The sequence below is a fragment of the Patiria miniata genome, unplaced genomic scaffold, assembly GCF_015706575.1.
Source record: "Patiria miniata isolate m_02_andy unplaced genomic scaffold, ASM1570657v1 HiC_scaffold_14, whole genome shotgun sequence".
Lineage (NCBI taxonomy): Eukaryota > Metazoa > Echinodermata > Asteroidea > Valvatida > Asterinidae > Patiria > Patiria miniata.
The window spans coordinates 13620554-13635721 of record NW_024037052.1 but is presented as its reverse complement, the minus strand read 5'-3'; the positions used below and the strand labels follow the sequence as shown (position 1 = coordinate 13635721).

At 38.4% G+C, this 15168-nt stretch overlaps 1 long non-coding RNA gene across 1 annotated transcript; it reads left to right on the top strand.

Moving 5' to 3' along the window:
* Window positions 1-9298: 9298 nt before the first annotated feature.
* On the top strand, window positions 9299-13391 carry LOC119722162. The gene is made up of 2 exons (XR_005270423.1): window positions 9299-9448; window positions 13134-13391. It is a non-coding gene; the product is annotated as an uncharacterized LOC119722162 (long non-coding RNA).
* Window positions 13392-15168: the final 1777 nt, after the last annotated feature.

Sequence of the window (15168 nt, the reverse complement as noted above, 5' to 3'; positions counted from 1 at the left end):
GAGACCAAGCCATTAAGCCCCGCCCACTGCGCATGTGGATGACAACCATTGATCTCCATTACCAGTCTCGACTCCAGGGGCGCGTGCTCGTTCCTTACACTAACCCCTGATCGTGATGATGACGTAAATGAGGCTGAATCGAAGATTGCACGACGGGCGCGCCCATAATGCGCTCGCGTGCTTTGCACGTCACGTCACGTACAAATATTCAAAACTGCGCGATGCCTGTACGTTATGGATTATGGCAGCCTCGTTTTTTTGCTAAAAAAAACCTGTATCTGCGGTTGTAAAGGGACGAAAGGGGTACGTATCTTTAATACAAATCTTTGCTAAAATACACAATGTCCAAACCTTATGTTTGAAAGCATTGATTCTTCAATAACACAACTTTTAACATTTTAAAGATGGCGTCGGCACGTAAAACGGATAAACTGCAGCCCTAATTATAATGTGCCGTATTTTGGCACATTTAAATTACACAACAATCAACATCAACATCAACAATCAACAGCAACATTAATAATCAACATCAACAATCAACAATCAACATTAACATCAACAATCAACATCAACAATCAACAATCAACAATCAACATCAACAATCAACATCAACAATCAACAATTTACATCAACAATTTACATCAACTATCAACAATTAACATCAACAATCTGAAATTCAACATCAATAACCAACATCAGTAATCAACATCAAAAATCACCATCAACAATCAACAATTAACATCAACAAACAACAATTGACATCAACAATCATTAACAAAAAAACCATCAACATCAACAATCAACAATCAACATCAATAATCATCAACAATCTACATCAATAATTGTTAATCAATATCAACAATCAATTATCAACAATCAACAATCGACATCAACATGAACAACTACCATCAACTATAATCAACAATCAACATCAACATCAAGAACCAACATCAACAATCAACAACAATAATCATCAATGCGAAAAAGCCAAACCTCTAGCCCAACACCGTGTGTTTGTCCTCAAACTCTAGTTTAAATTTGAAGTTATCTCATAGTTTTCAAAGAGGAAGGAAAATTAGGATGTTTATCAATTTTATTTCTAACTTAATCACTGCAGCTTGATGTGTTGAAGCGCCTCAATAATGTATTTGGTCTGAGTTCACTGAAGCATAACTTTAAAAAAAATCTGCGTCCAAATAGGCTTGTTGTTAGGTATTTTTAAACAAGCCCCAGAAATAGATAGAGGCTTTTTTAATCATTTACACATCGCATCCATTTTTGTCTCCAGCTTTTATAGGTCACCTAATACTTCTTTGCAACTAAGCGCATGGACCCAAGTACCTAGTTTTTGCAACAACAACAACAACAACAACAACAACAACAACAAAACAGAACTTGCTCAGAACAAGTCCAAAACGTGATTTTGGCTTGTTTGACGGTTCCATAATATTATTACAGGGTGGCCCCAAAAAATCGGAACGGCGTACTTCCGCTAATATACCATGAGACTCAAACAATTATTAACCTATACCAATGTATATAGAATTCTGCTAAAAGAAAAATGATACTATTAAAGATCGTGCGATTCCGGTCCGGTATTTTTTGTTCTAGAGCCGATTTTGTGAAATAATGAGTCATTTTGTCCCGATGAATACGAAACCGAGCCTATCAGAATTGGCAAAGAGCCGTTTTTGTGGTGTAATAAAACCCACATTTGTGCTTCACAAAATAGGCTCTGCAGCAAAAACTACTCGACCGAATCGGGAGATCTTGGCATCATATTTCTTCTAAAAAAGATTCTCCATCAATTGATACACTGAAAAATTGCCTGGGTAAGAAAGGGTGAAAACCGGAACTACCCAAACTTTGGTTGTTCTATTACCAATTGTTTGGGTTAGAATTCATGTTAAATTCAACCAAAAGTTGTAGTCATACCTTGAATGACCACAAGTTTTGGTTGAATTTAGCAGAAATTCTAACCCAAACAATTATTGGTTATAGAGCAACCCAAGTTTGGGTAGTTCCAGTTTTCACCCTTTCTTGGGTAAAATTAACCCAGGCAATTTTTCAGTGTACAGGTGGTTTGAATATATATGCTCACACGTGACCAGAGGTATCCAATCAAAACAGTCAATTTTGTTTCTTAAACTTCGAACTCAGCCAACAGTATACAATTTTTGAAAGTTTTGGTGAAGGGGTTAAAGTTTAATTATAAGAAGTATATGTTATTTTATCTTGTAATTTATGGTTGAGGGATTTCAAAAATGGCTTTTAAACTGTGTTTGAACAATGTCATTAGAATAAATAAATTACCTGCATGCAAAATGGCGCCTCGCTGCTTCATAGCACTATTACCATGATTGTATTTAATAACTGAAAGACTTCAAGACTGGCTTCTGAGTTCTGATAAATAACAACTGTTTTCTGAATTCATGCTCACGCAATTTTTTTTTTTCAAAAAAAATCCCCTATTGTCAAAGAATGGAAATTGACAATTAAAACATGAATTAAACATGAATATCCTCTTTTTTTGGCAGAAAGTGGGCATATCCTTACACACCCATTATTCACCTTATTAGAGTGACAGATGCCCCAATTTGATGAATTCGAATCACAATTCAATGATATTAAAAACAATATGCCGAAAAAACATCTTTGGGTTTCTTCTTTATTATGTATAGGCCTACCACTCCATCGCCAAAGAGGACCTTGCGATTTTAAAGGCCTAGCTGATGTATGACTTATTATTCACGCGACTTGGGTCATCCTCGGGGTCTAACGTAAGCGATTGCTATCTGAGTGCACACCTGTAAATAGGCCTCAACCCATCCGCCGAGCTCATGAATAACATTTATACCCTCAAACTATTCTATATTAGAGAGTTCTGAGAGCCATAAAATTGGGGGAAGTGAAGAGATATGGCAATGAATGTTCCTCTGGTCCGGACTTGCGGCTTCCAATTCTGAACATTTTGGATGCAATTGGGCTCGAAAGTGGCGCTATTTGCCATGTTTTGCAGGGATCGTTTTTCAATATAGCTAGCTAAGGGCCGTCTTCTTTGGGTGAGAATTTCTCGAAAAGTCAATGGTCAACCCGCCACAAATTGAAAAGAAAATGAAAGATGACATGTTGATCATAATTTTCTGCGCAGCATAAATACCCGTGAGAGTTCTGAGTATGTTGAAGTATGGGCATTTAGCACTGGTGTCTATGGGAATTTTAATACAGGGGTGCATCCATCTAGGCCATGAATCATAACTGCTCTGACGAAAATTTCAGCCGCTTGGTCCACCTCTGCCCGCATTGTCATCTTGTCGCGCAGCCCTTCCTTTTTTTCTTCAGAAAAAAAATGTTACACACGATATTCTTAATTTCATCTGGACATGCTAAATCTTGATGGGAAAAGCCTGTATTGCTGACGCATGTGTCATCAAAATGCACATTCACGACATCGAAGCCATGCCGCTGTACGATGTTTCGCACGGCATGCGGCAGTGCAGTGCAGTGCCATCGCCATTCACTGGTTCCCACCGCGTTCCCAACAGAATCAAAGCTATATGATGTAGGACCGGAACCAGTGAATACGGGCTATGTACGTTGCGTTGAATTTGGATCATAGAAAATACCAAACGAACATCGATAGAGAAAGAGAATTTCTTCAAATCAATTTCCAGAACGTGATCTCTTTTTCAATTTTCTGTGCATGTATTTTCCATTAAAAAAAATATTTATAACGAGAATGTTCCGCTCGTACGTGATACACCGAAGCGTGTTTTTGCAAACTTTTCGGCCACAGCACATGGGTTCGTTTCCGGGTCCGCTACACAATACACAGTGCTTCGCGAGTTGGTGTTTCACAACAAAACTTTCTGCACAGGTTTGAAAAATTTCACCCCTGTTACTGCCTGTCTGCTGGCCCTGCTGACGGTGGGGTTTCTGGTGATTAAGCAAGATGCCTCGGTGCTCCAAGAGGTAGAAGCTGACGCCTTGGCGGTGGTGGTTGTATCAAATCAGAATGCTGTCCAATGATTGGTCGTGATGTTTGAAACAAGTCTATTCAATTTCGAGATGAATTATAGCAATGTTTGTGTAATATTGAGGAAAACCAGAAAAATTGTCGAAATGTCTGTCTAGAAAAAAATACATTTATACAGTAATGTAAAGTCACTTCTTAGGGGGGGGTATGAACCCCAAATTGCGCCCCGCCGGACCCACCTTTGTTTGACGTGACTGCAATTTTGCAGCAAAGAAAGTTTGTTACCCTCATAATAATACAGCACGTTTAAACACTTGCAGAACCAGCTCATCAGCAACAACATCATACTGCACGATTGATAAAATTATTCAATCAAGAGATGCAAAATCATTTAATATCTCTCAACATGACGCCACGAAGGCCACGGTACTTCATCAATTAATGCAGCATACGTTTCATAAAACCTGACATTGTTCAGTCATGTAAAGTTCAAATTTAGGTAGCCAGTTTCATCACTTTGGTATTTGACATCTTGCCAATATGACTTTGCATTTGTGTGCAATATTGTTGACCAAACTTTAAATGGGATAGTTTTTCAAAATACGGCGTGTCCCAGTAAACATTGTGCATGAAGAAGTCGCTAATTTGCTCAAAAGGTGGTCATGCTAGCTAATCAATTATAGTATTATTATAGTTAGTACTTTTTAAAGCATCTGGTCTTGTTTATAATTGGTGAAAATATCAAGAAAACCAGAGATATCATTGATTTTGCAAGGCTATATTATTTTCCTCCTGCACAATTAGAATCCTGTAATTAAGCATGTTAAGAAAGAACGTCAAAGTGATCTATGCAACGTTGACGCTCGAGTAATTTGCAATGAGAGCAGTTTGCCATGGACGTCGCCAGGTTTTTTGCCGGGGGGGGGGTGGGCAAAGCACATTTTCCGCCCAAATTCCTTAACTTTTTCAACATATTCTCAATAATCATTTTCCGACCTTGGGCAGGGAAACATTTGCCCCCCCCCCCCTCAAATTAACAGCAATATGGCTTCGCACCTCTTTTTCCTTTTTTTCCATTTTCCTTTTCAAAGCGCCCCCCCCCCCTCGCGACGCCCATGTGCTTTTAGATTTGATTATATAATGTTATCTGTGAACACCCTTATCCAAATGCAACATAAATACCTTTACGTTGTGCAGGCCATCTACTCAAGGTTTTTGAGTAAATGCAGTTGCTTAATTTGTATTCATACAGATGGGAGTAATAGTCAGGTGGCATATGGTTGGAATCGTGACCGACTGGTCCAAAGCACCAAACTTGGCAGATAGATTCTTATAGACCTAGAGAAGATATTTAGAAGGGGTGACACCTGAAATTATTTTGGAAAGGGTGCCTAATTTGCATAAATCTGTAATCCCTGCCGTGTAATATATTTTTCCCATATTTGGGTATATTTTTATTTTTTTATTTTTTTGAAAAGTGTATTTTGGTGATTCTACTTGCAAATTCTTACTTCAATAACATTTTCTAAAGCATGTAAGGGACTGAATAATTACGAGGACATAGTAAATCACCGAAATTGCTACTATTTACCCTAAAGTTACGCGCATTTACCTTTTCCTCAGATATCATCAACTAGTCTCGCCAAACGTGGGTATTGATGAGCTTCAAATTCACAAAGGTACTTACTGACATAGTTAACCTAACAAAAATAAGTGGGAAATTATGTGAAAATTTATATCATCTTGATGTTTGGCCCAAAAGACCCAAAAAGGGGAGAAAATGTGGTGTCCGTAAATTGGGCTACAACGGGAAGGGTAACGTGGGGACTTGAACAAGTTCAACAAAATCCCCCCAAATAAAAGATTATTGTTGTCTACAATAAGTTTGTCTACGCCAAAACGTTTTCTCAACAATAATTTTGGGAATTTCCTTGAACTTGTTCCAGTCTTCCATGTGAGGCAACCCTTCACCTTACTTGTTAGCCCAATTTATGGACACCTCGTTTTTTTCCCCAGTTTTTGTTTTCTGAGCTAAATATCACAATGTTCTCATTGTTCACATGATTTTGCATAAGGTTTCAATAGGGTAACTGTACCAGTAAGCTACGTGGTGAATTTGAAGTTCATCAATGCTGATGTTTGGCAAGACTAATTGATGATATCTGGGGACAAGGTCAATGCGCGCAATTTAGGGCATAATAGTAACCATTTTGGATCGTTACTATGTCCTTATAATTATTCAGTCACTTATATGCTTTGGAAAATGTCATTTTAGTAAAGATATGCAAGTAGAATCCCCAAAATACACTTTTCAAAAAATAAAAAATAAAAATATATACCCAAATATGGGAATAAATATATTACACGGCAGGGATTAACGATTTATGCAAATTAGGCACCCTTCCCAAAAAAATTCCCGGTGTCACCCCTTCTAAATATCATCTCTAGGTCTATAAGAATCTATCTGCCAAGTTTGGTGCTTTGGACCAGACGGTCACGATCTTGACGAAAATTAGATCTAAGCCACCTGACTATAAATGGTATGCAAATGCTAGTTTGTATTCAAACGAACTACGGTATGGTATTACTTGTACTTACTATGAACTTTGTTAATATTAATTTTTCGCGATGAACATTCATAAATGCAGTAATGTTTGCGCAGAATTATGTGCTTTTAAATTTTCAAGGTGGCCCCTACCAAGCCTTGAAATGTGACAAGTAAATATTTGAAATCTGAGGCATTTACTCCATTTTATTCATATGAAACGAAGTAAACGCTTAAAGTTTAGCGAAAGCTAAAAGGTAAAGAGTGATTATTTTCAGATTTTAGCAAGTGTTTTTTTTAGTAAAAGCGTTTGCTTAATTGTTATTCATACACATGCCAGCAAATGCTTCAAAATGGGTAGTAAAAGCAAATGCTATGTTTTATTCATACGAGCATGGAATCATTTGTACTTTATGAACTTTGTTAATATTAATTTTTCGCGATGAACATTAATAAATGCAGTAATTTTTGTGCAGAATTATTTGCTTTATATTTGCGAAGTTGCCCCAACCCAGCCTTGTAAAATGACAAGTGCAAATTTGAAATCTAAAGCATTTACTTCTTTTTTTTTCATACGAAATGAAGTAAACGATTATTTTATTTTTCTTTTATTCTGGTAAGGAAACCAAGGACTCCGCAAAAGTGCATGCTCCAGGCACTGTAAATCGTAAACCTGAAAAAAAAAACAGTAGAGAGAAGACAATGAGAAGAAATTACAATCTTTCTTTTTTTGCTGCAAAATTGCAGTCACGTCAAACAAAGGTGGGTCCGGCGGGGCGCAATTTGGGGTTCATAACCCCTCCTAAGAAGTGACTTTACATTACTGTATAAATGTACAATTTCAATTAATCCATCCCTTGTTCATTTATATCATTTATTCAATGTTGGATTGGTATCATTCAACACTAAAACAACATGTTTTATTTATGAAATTAGGATGCGACTGGATACATACATTGTATTCGTAATTCGTAACAAGAACACAAACTTGAGACAAATTTCTGTCCCTGTTATGAACAAGAAGTCTTGAAGATGTGTACATCCTGTAGTTAAAAAAATACCTACCGGTAGAGGTTTAATGTCAGATTAGCCAGTTGCAATCCCTCTATGGATAGCTCTACTTTAGGAACAAATTTGGGATAATTCATGTTTTCATTTACTGCTTCCAAACACTTTAAAACTTATCAAACTTGCTGGTGGGGAACGTTCTCACTTGGATATTGGATATAAAAAGAGGAAAAACATGACAGATTACTTCATGTATCATCGACCATGGTTCCCTCTAAATGTCACACTTCTGTTACCGTTTGTGTGGAAAGACCCTTACATCAGATTTATACTAGTCGGAGATTTTATACTCACTTACATGTATATCTAGGGTCACAAGCTGGAGGACAGATTAAAAAAACGTGCGCCAAACGTGACGAACGCAAAGACGTTTATGTGCTCAATGCGCTGTGCATCGGTACCCTGGTCTACATGTGGAGTGGGTTTTCAGTCCATACCTGATTCCGTGGTTTTTCCCAGAATATTCTTTTGGGGTTTTCCTCCCTCCTCTAAAATTGTAATTTCTTCTCATTGTCTTCTCTCTACTGGTTTTTTTTTTCCTCAGGTTTACGAGCTACAGTGCCTGGGGCATGCACTTTTGCGGAGTCCTTGGTTTCCTTACCAGAATTAAAAAAAAATTTAATCGTTTACTTCATTTCGTATGAAAAAAAAAGAAGTAAATGCTTTAGATTTCAAATTTGCACTTGTCATTTTACAAGGCTGGGTTGGGGCAACTTCGCAAATATAAAGCAAATAATTCTGCATAAAAATTACTGCATTTATTAATGTTAATCGCGAAAAATTAATATTAACAAAGTTCGAATGATACCATCATGCTCGTATGAATAAAACATAGCATTTGCTTTTACTACCCATTTTCAAGCATTTGCTGGCATGTGTATGAATAAGGGAATAAATGTGTGCTCCAGAGGTTTTTATCACTCTGTTTAAGACCACTTAGAGTCTGGGTGCTGATAATTACCCGAGCCGGAGGCGAGGGTAATTATCAGCACCCAGACTCTAAGTGGTCTTAAACAGAGTGATAAATACCGACGGAGCACATATTTATTCCCATTCATAAATACCTTTTCGGTAAAAAAAAAATCATATAATTCGTTCAAAACATCCCGATTTTGTTCAACAAATTCACTTTATGCTTTTTGAAACATCCCTCTTGCAAAATAATGGTAAGATGTAAACAACCCTTTTATGGAGATTGACGCGCGCGTATCATGTTCTGCGCGATGTCGCGCAGAACGCACCTGGCGCGTTGCGTTTTGAATTTAGAACTATAAAATTCTGACTCCCTGGTAGTGTTGCGCATGCCTACGTGAGGATTGTGAACGTTCAACCAATGAAACGATAAGAGGCACTGGATTTTTAGGAGTCCACATTTTATTGTGACACTGGAAAAGTGTTTAAGACCGGCCACGTGACGGGCTCTCGACCAATAGGAATGCGTAAACTGTCTTAGGTATTTATGAATAACAATTAAGCAAACGCTTCTACTAAAAAACACTTGATAAAATCTGAAAATAATCACTCTTTCAAGGCTTGGCAGGGGCCACCTTAAAAATTTAAAAGCACATAATTCTGCGCAAACATTACTGCATTATGAATGTTCATCGCGAAAAAATAATATTAACAAAGTTCATAGTAATGTAGGGAGACCAAGTGCGCCCTCAGTTGTTCGTCCAAAAGTTTAGCAAGGTGATTTGCATAGTGTGACCTTTGTGCTTCCCGCACAAAGGCAACTTGTAACAAGTTTTCTTCTGTGGGACTTGAACAGGGAAGACCACCACAAATTTGGGGCATATATTCTCTCTATTTTGTAGGGAGCATGGCTCCGGCCATGCTCCAAATTTATATCATTTTGGAAGGTTAGTATTATAGATTCGTCCCTGTGAGTACTTTAGTGTATAATGTGATCTTTTTGTGAGAATATTGTGTTCATTTTGAGGCCGGATGATTCACGTCTGTAATTTGTAACATAAGTAGCCAGCCGTGTGTTGACATTTGACCTTTATCGTTCTATTTTATTGTGCCTTACATTTATCATGGATTATTGCTTTGTGTAAAGAATATTATCATCTTGTGGCTCTTGTGTAGAAATAATGTAAATACAAGTTCGGTAAGCTCATCTCATTGTCGTCGTCATGACATAGGTTCATAGTTTTACTGGCATTTTAGTGGAACACTCGTCCTCTTTAAATAGAGGGCCGGCCTCCTTTTGCCGTCCCGCTACAAAATGGCGTCGTAGACAGGATTGAGTGCTCCGACAGTTGACATTTCTACATAGCCGTGAACTTTTTATTGACGACGCGTTTTTATCCGGAAATATTTTGCCCCGGACTTTAGATTTTCTAGTGCACCGGAATTCGTGTTCACGAATTGCACTAAATCGCTTCCGTGTGTTTGATTGTCGCGATCATAGACGTGATGGTCATCATTTGATTTTTGCCTCACCCTGCGTTGAGAGGACTTCATTGACAAGGTACATTGTGTGCTGTGTAACTTTCATTGTAACAATCTATTTTTAGAATTGTATTTGATATTTGACCATTTTGTATCCAAGCTTAGATCTGTTCAGTTTTTAGGCAGTTGTGCCTTAATTGTGTGAATCTGTAGTAGATTCTATATTAGGAGCAGATAATTATAGAGCCATTTGTTGGCCTGTGCTTTGGATTGAGTGTTTTTGAGTCAAATACTAGTATTGCTTGTTGCACACACACCATTGTAACTTCTGGTGTTCAGCTAATTGCATTTTTTTCGACATTTTATACCGGTGCATTGTGTCATTTGCTTCTTGTATTATTAGATTGTTTTATAGTGGAATTGTACTTTTTTTCTACAGTGTAGTATACTTTTGACTTGTATTTTATTGTCTGTTTGTATGCAGACTTGATTGTAGGTCAGTGATTGAGGCCTGATTTTATAACAAGTCATATTTCTGTGTGTGCATTCCAAGGTAATTATTCCAACTGTGCCAGACTCTATTTCGAAGTCAAATAGTGCTTTAGCTAGGACCATAGTTAGTGCCTTCACAAATATTTTATGTGAACATAATGAAGATGCTTGTCCTATTGATAGAAATGCAGTGAGTAGCATTGAAGCTGCACTGAATGATAGATTTGCCGCTATTTTGAAATGTTTCGAGAAGCCTAGTGAAGACAGGGTTCATGAATCGCAGTGTCCTGACCTTGTTATGTGTTCTCATACAGTTGAGGTGGTAGATGCTATTTTTGAAGAGGCTAAGCCGCTTCTAATTGAGATGGTTTTACTTGAAGCTGCTGATTTTTGTAATGTGCAGGTGGAAGGAGTAGTTTCTGTTTCTCCCACTGTGAGTGTTTTCGATGATAGCCTTCATGTAATTAGCTACAGTAATGTAACACACCCCTCACTTAGTTTGTCCGATGGCAAAGCCCAAGAAAAAGTAGGGAACCCTCCCTTGTCTTTGGGTATCGCAGCTTATTTCTGTGTGTTGGCAGTAGTGGTGACCATAATGACTGTTGACAGGAGTACAGTACCTCATATTCGGGGTCTGTAGCCAAATGCCATTACTTAAAAGTACTTGTGTTTATCTATACCTAGCATGATCATTGTACATGTATTTGGCTATGTACTGATAGCTCAAGCTGCCCCTCCATATCTTACTGTATAAATATTGGTGTTTTGCTCTTTAAAAAAAAAAGGGACACAGGATTTATCCGCACCATATTTCCTTATTTCATTGTATAAACTTGTATTTTATATTTTTCCATTTATTTTGGAAATTTTTGTTGTCAATCACATGTTTGAATGAGATTATTGTACGATTTGTTGTACAACTATTATATATGCCTTTTATAATTTTGTGTTTTTATAGCATGTTCATGTAGGTGTATCTTTTGTATGATGACTAATGGATCATTATATTTTCATGATTCAGGCAGATGCATTTATTAAGGGTTTTCCTGACTTGTCAAGGTTGGTTCACAGAGACGTGGCATTTTCATGTTTTTCTCTCTCATCGATTTTATATGGGATAGGAATTTGTGTGTCTTTGTTTCCATTTCCAAATTTATTCCCTAAGAACGTTTAGTGACGGGATTGTGGATTCCTAATTTTAGTGTAGTTGCTAAGTGGAACAGTTTGTCAGCAATTTTGTAGTTTGGTGTATTCCAACTATTTTTACTCACCAATTTTATGGGATATTTTTGTATACCCTTTTAGTGAGTTTTGTCTGGCACTTTCACCATGCAATCTACCATTTATAGGACCATTTTCAGGAAATGTATGTGTGTATGTACTTTGTAAATTCCTTTTCTATTGTTGTTGCCCTAAGCACTATTAGTGATGGGTGTTGCTCCTACCAGTTTAGCTTTGCTTTGGGGTAGAAATGTAATTGTTTTCCTAGCCTTATGTGGGTGAAGGATATTGTAGTTGGTTGAGTTGTCCAACTGTTTGTTTTCACAGTGTGAACGAGACTTTGTATTATTCTGCCTTGCAGCCTGTCTTGGGATGCACTGAATTGGTTGAGAAAAATACATTTTGCCTCAGTGCTTTGCTAGCAAAACGAGTGTATTGACAGCCACTTGTATCTGAGACCTATATGTAGTGTATGAACCTCCTGTTTGCCTGCCACTTCATATCCAATTGTTCCATTATAACAAACATTCACTTCTATCTTAATCCAGATCCAATGTGATTTAGATTTCATTACCTTGTTATGCATATTAAAATTACAACGAGTGTATGTTCAGAGTTGTTGGCATGAAACCACAGTTTTATTGTATAGTGTATGGTGCATGCAGGGGTGCTCTGTAATAATTTCACCATGTATTGTGTTTAACCCTAGTTGATCTCATTGTATTACAATGCATCAATTTTGGAATGAGATTGGGTGCAACACTATTGTACTTGGTTTATCTATACTGTGTACAGATCTCGACATGTGAAAATTTCCCAAACAGGGTTTATGTGATCCTTTACATGATTTTGAGCTGACTTGGGAAGGTTTTGTGGAATATTAATTCCATCATGTATTTTATGTCAGTTTAGACTTACTGATGGTTTATATAGCAAACCTTGAGTGGATATGTACATGTATGTTGTATTTTCCTTTATCTTTAAAGCGTTGCTACATGTCTATAAATTTTATGCAGTATTATTACATCGAACCTGTTTTAATTTAATGTACTGCATTGAGATATGTAAAAGGTGTTATTGTTGTAGATCACTTAATTAATGGGAATTTTATATAATCATTTCCAGGTCGCCCTTGTATTTCTGTTATTTGGGACCACTCGGGTCGCGTGGTCTTAAAGTAGGGAACCTGTAGGGAGACCAAGTGCGCCCTCAGTTGTTCGTCCAAAAGTTTAGCAAGGTGATTTGCATAGTGTGACCTTTGTGCTTCCCGCGCAAAGGCAACTTGTAACAAGTTTTCTTCTGTGGGACTTGAACAGGGAAGACCACCACAAATTTGGGGCATATATTCTCTCTATTTTGTAGGGAGCATGGCTCCGGCCATGCTCCAAATTTATTTTGGAAGGTTAGTATTTTGGAAGGTTAGTATCATTTTGGAAGGTTAGTATTATAGATTCGTCCCTGTGAGTACTTTAGTGTATAATGTGATCTTTTTGTGAGAATATTGTGTTCATTTTGAGGCCGGATGATTCACGTCTGTAATTTGTAACATATGTAGCCAGCCGTGTGTTGACATTTGACCTTTATCGTTCTATTTTATTGTGCCTTACATTTATCGTGGATTATTGCTTTGTGTAAAGAATATTATCATCTTGACTCTTGTGTAGAAATAATGTAAATACAAGTTCGGTAAGCTCATCTCATTGTCGTCGTCATGACATAGGTTCATAGTTTTACTGGCATTTTAGTGGAACACTCGTCCTCTTTAAATAGAGGGCCGGCCTCCTTTTGCCGTCCCGCTACAATAAGAGTACAAGTAATACCATACCGTAGTTCGTTTGAATAAAACTAGCATTTGAATACCATTTACTCCCATCTGTATGAATACAAATTAAGCAACTGCATTTACTCAAAAACCTTGAGTAAATGTCCTGCACAACGTAAAGGTATTTATGTTGCATTTGGATAAGGAGTGTTAACAGATAACATTATATAATCAAATCTAAAAGCACATGGGCGTCGCGAGGGGGGGGGAGGTAACAAGGGGGGGGGGGGCGCTTTGAAAAGGAAAATGGGGGGAAAGGAAAAAGAGGTGCGAAAAATCGGCAAAAAAGGCATTCATATCGCAATAACTTACTGCCCGTCCACTGTGCGTACAGTGCAGTTTTAGTTTTTTGGGGGTGGGGTGGGGGTTTATTTCATGCTAGATACCCACTTCCCATGTTAAATATCCCTCAAATGACCAAATACATCACCTCTAAATTGGGCGCAATCGTATTCCAAAATTTTGGTTTTTATCCCCATTATCACCCCCGATTGCAGACAGTCTGACAGGGCCCTTAGACCCCTTTACACAGGTCCAGGGCTGCGACTTTTGGGCCTCCCTTTTTCGACCATAAAACTGGCCAGGTCGCCGTTGGAGGCTCGAAGGAGGCCGAATGGTTGCCTAGGTCGTTCAAAGGTGGTACACAGGATGTTCAGACATTGCCATGGACGCCATGGTAGCCGTAATGTTCAAAACAGTCGCACAATGTCGCCGAGGAGGTTGGTTGCTCAAAAGTGGCTCAAATTAATGAGGCAGAAGGGAGGCACAAGCATTGCCGTGGTTGCAGAATGGATGCACAATGGTCGGCCAATGGTCGCCATGTAATAGATCCGTTCTGTTGCAAATTTTCACCGTCATTCTGGGCGATACTTCTGCCTCCCTTGTGCCTCCCTTGTGCCTCCCTTGTGCCTCCTTTGGCCGACCAATAGCGTGCATTAAACTGTGGCGACCGATGTGCCTCCATTTGGCGACCACGGCAACCATTGAGGCACCATGGCCTTAGGTCGCACAGGGGAAGCACAGGGGAGGCTGGCAAGTGGCTCATGGACGTACAGGTCGCTCGTAGCTCGACATAAAAATGCCCGAAAATTGCAGTTTTGGTGGTTCAAGAGAGGCACAAGGATCGCTGGATACATGGAAACAGGATTTTTGGGTTAATTAATTATTAAAACCCTCGCAGCAGCCACGCGGTGTTAAAATTCTCCACATTTTCCAAATATGGGCGTAATTTTCCAAATATGGGCGTAATTTTTTTTCAATGGGCCAATAAGGCCAAGCTTCCATGTAATCTTCACCCCTACTATACACCACAAGCCTGTAGACTCCCATTGGCCAGACCTATAGTTCAGATGCTATTGAACCATCACTGTTGTTCGCTATGCATGAGCGTTTATCGTCTCGTGTTCATATGAAATGTAATATCCTATTACACTGAATAATCAGTTCCGCTAATCTGGTATGACTGTGTAGCCACTCCGGAGTAAGGAGTGTTGAAAGACAGAAGCCAAGATGGTGCCTAATGCCTTTGTGCAGTAATTGGAGATCTTAGTGGCCAACCCCTAAGTGCCACCGATCCCTTTGTGTCAACCCCTCGTGCCGCCCAGAGCTCAGGTTGTAAACAATCCCTGGCCATGTGAATGGCCTTTATCT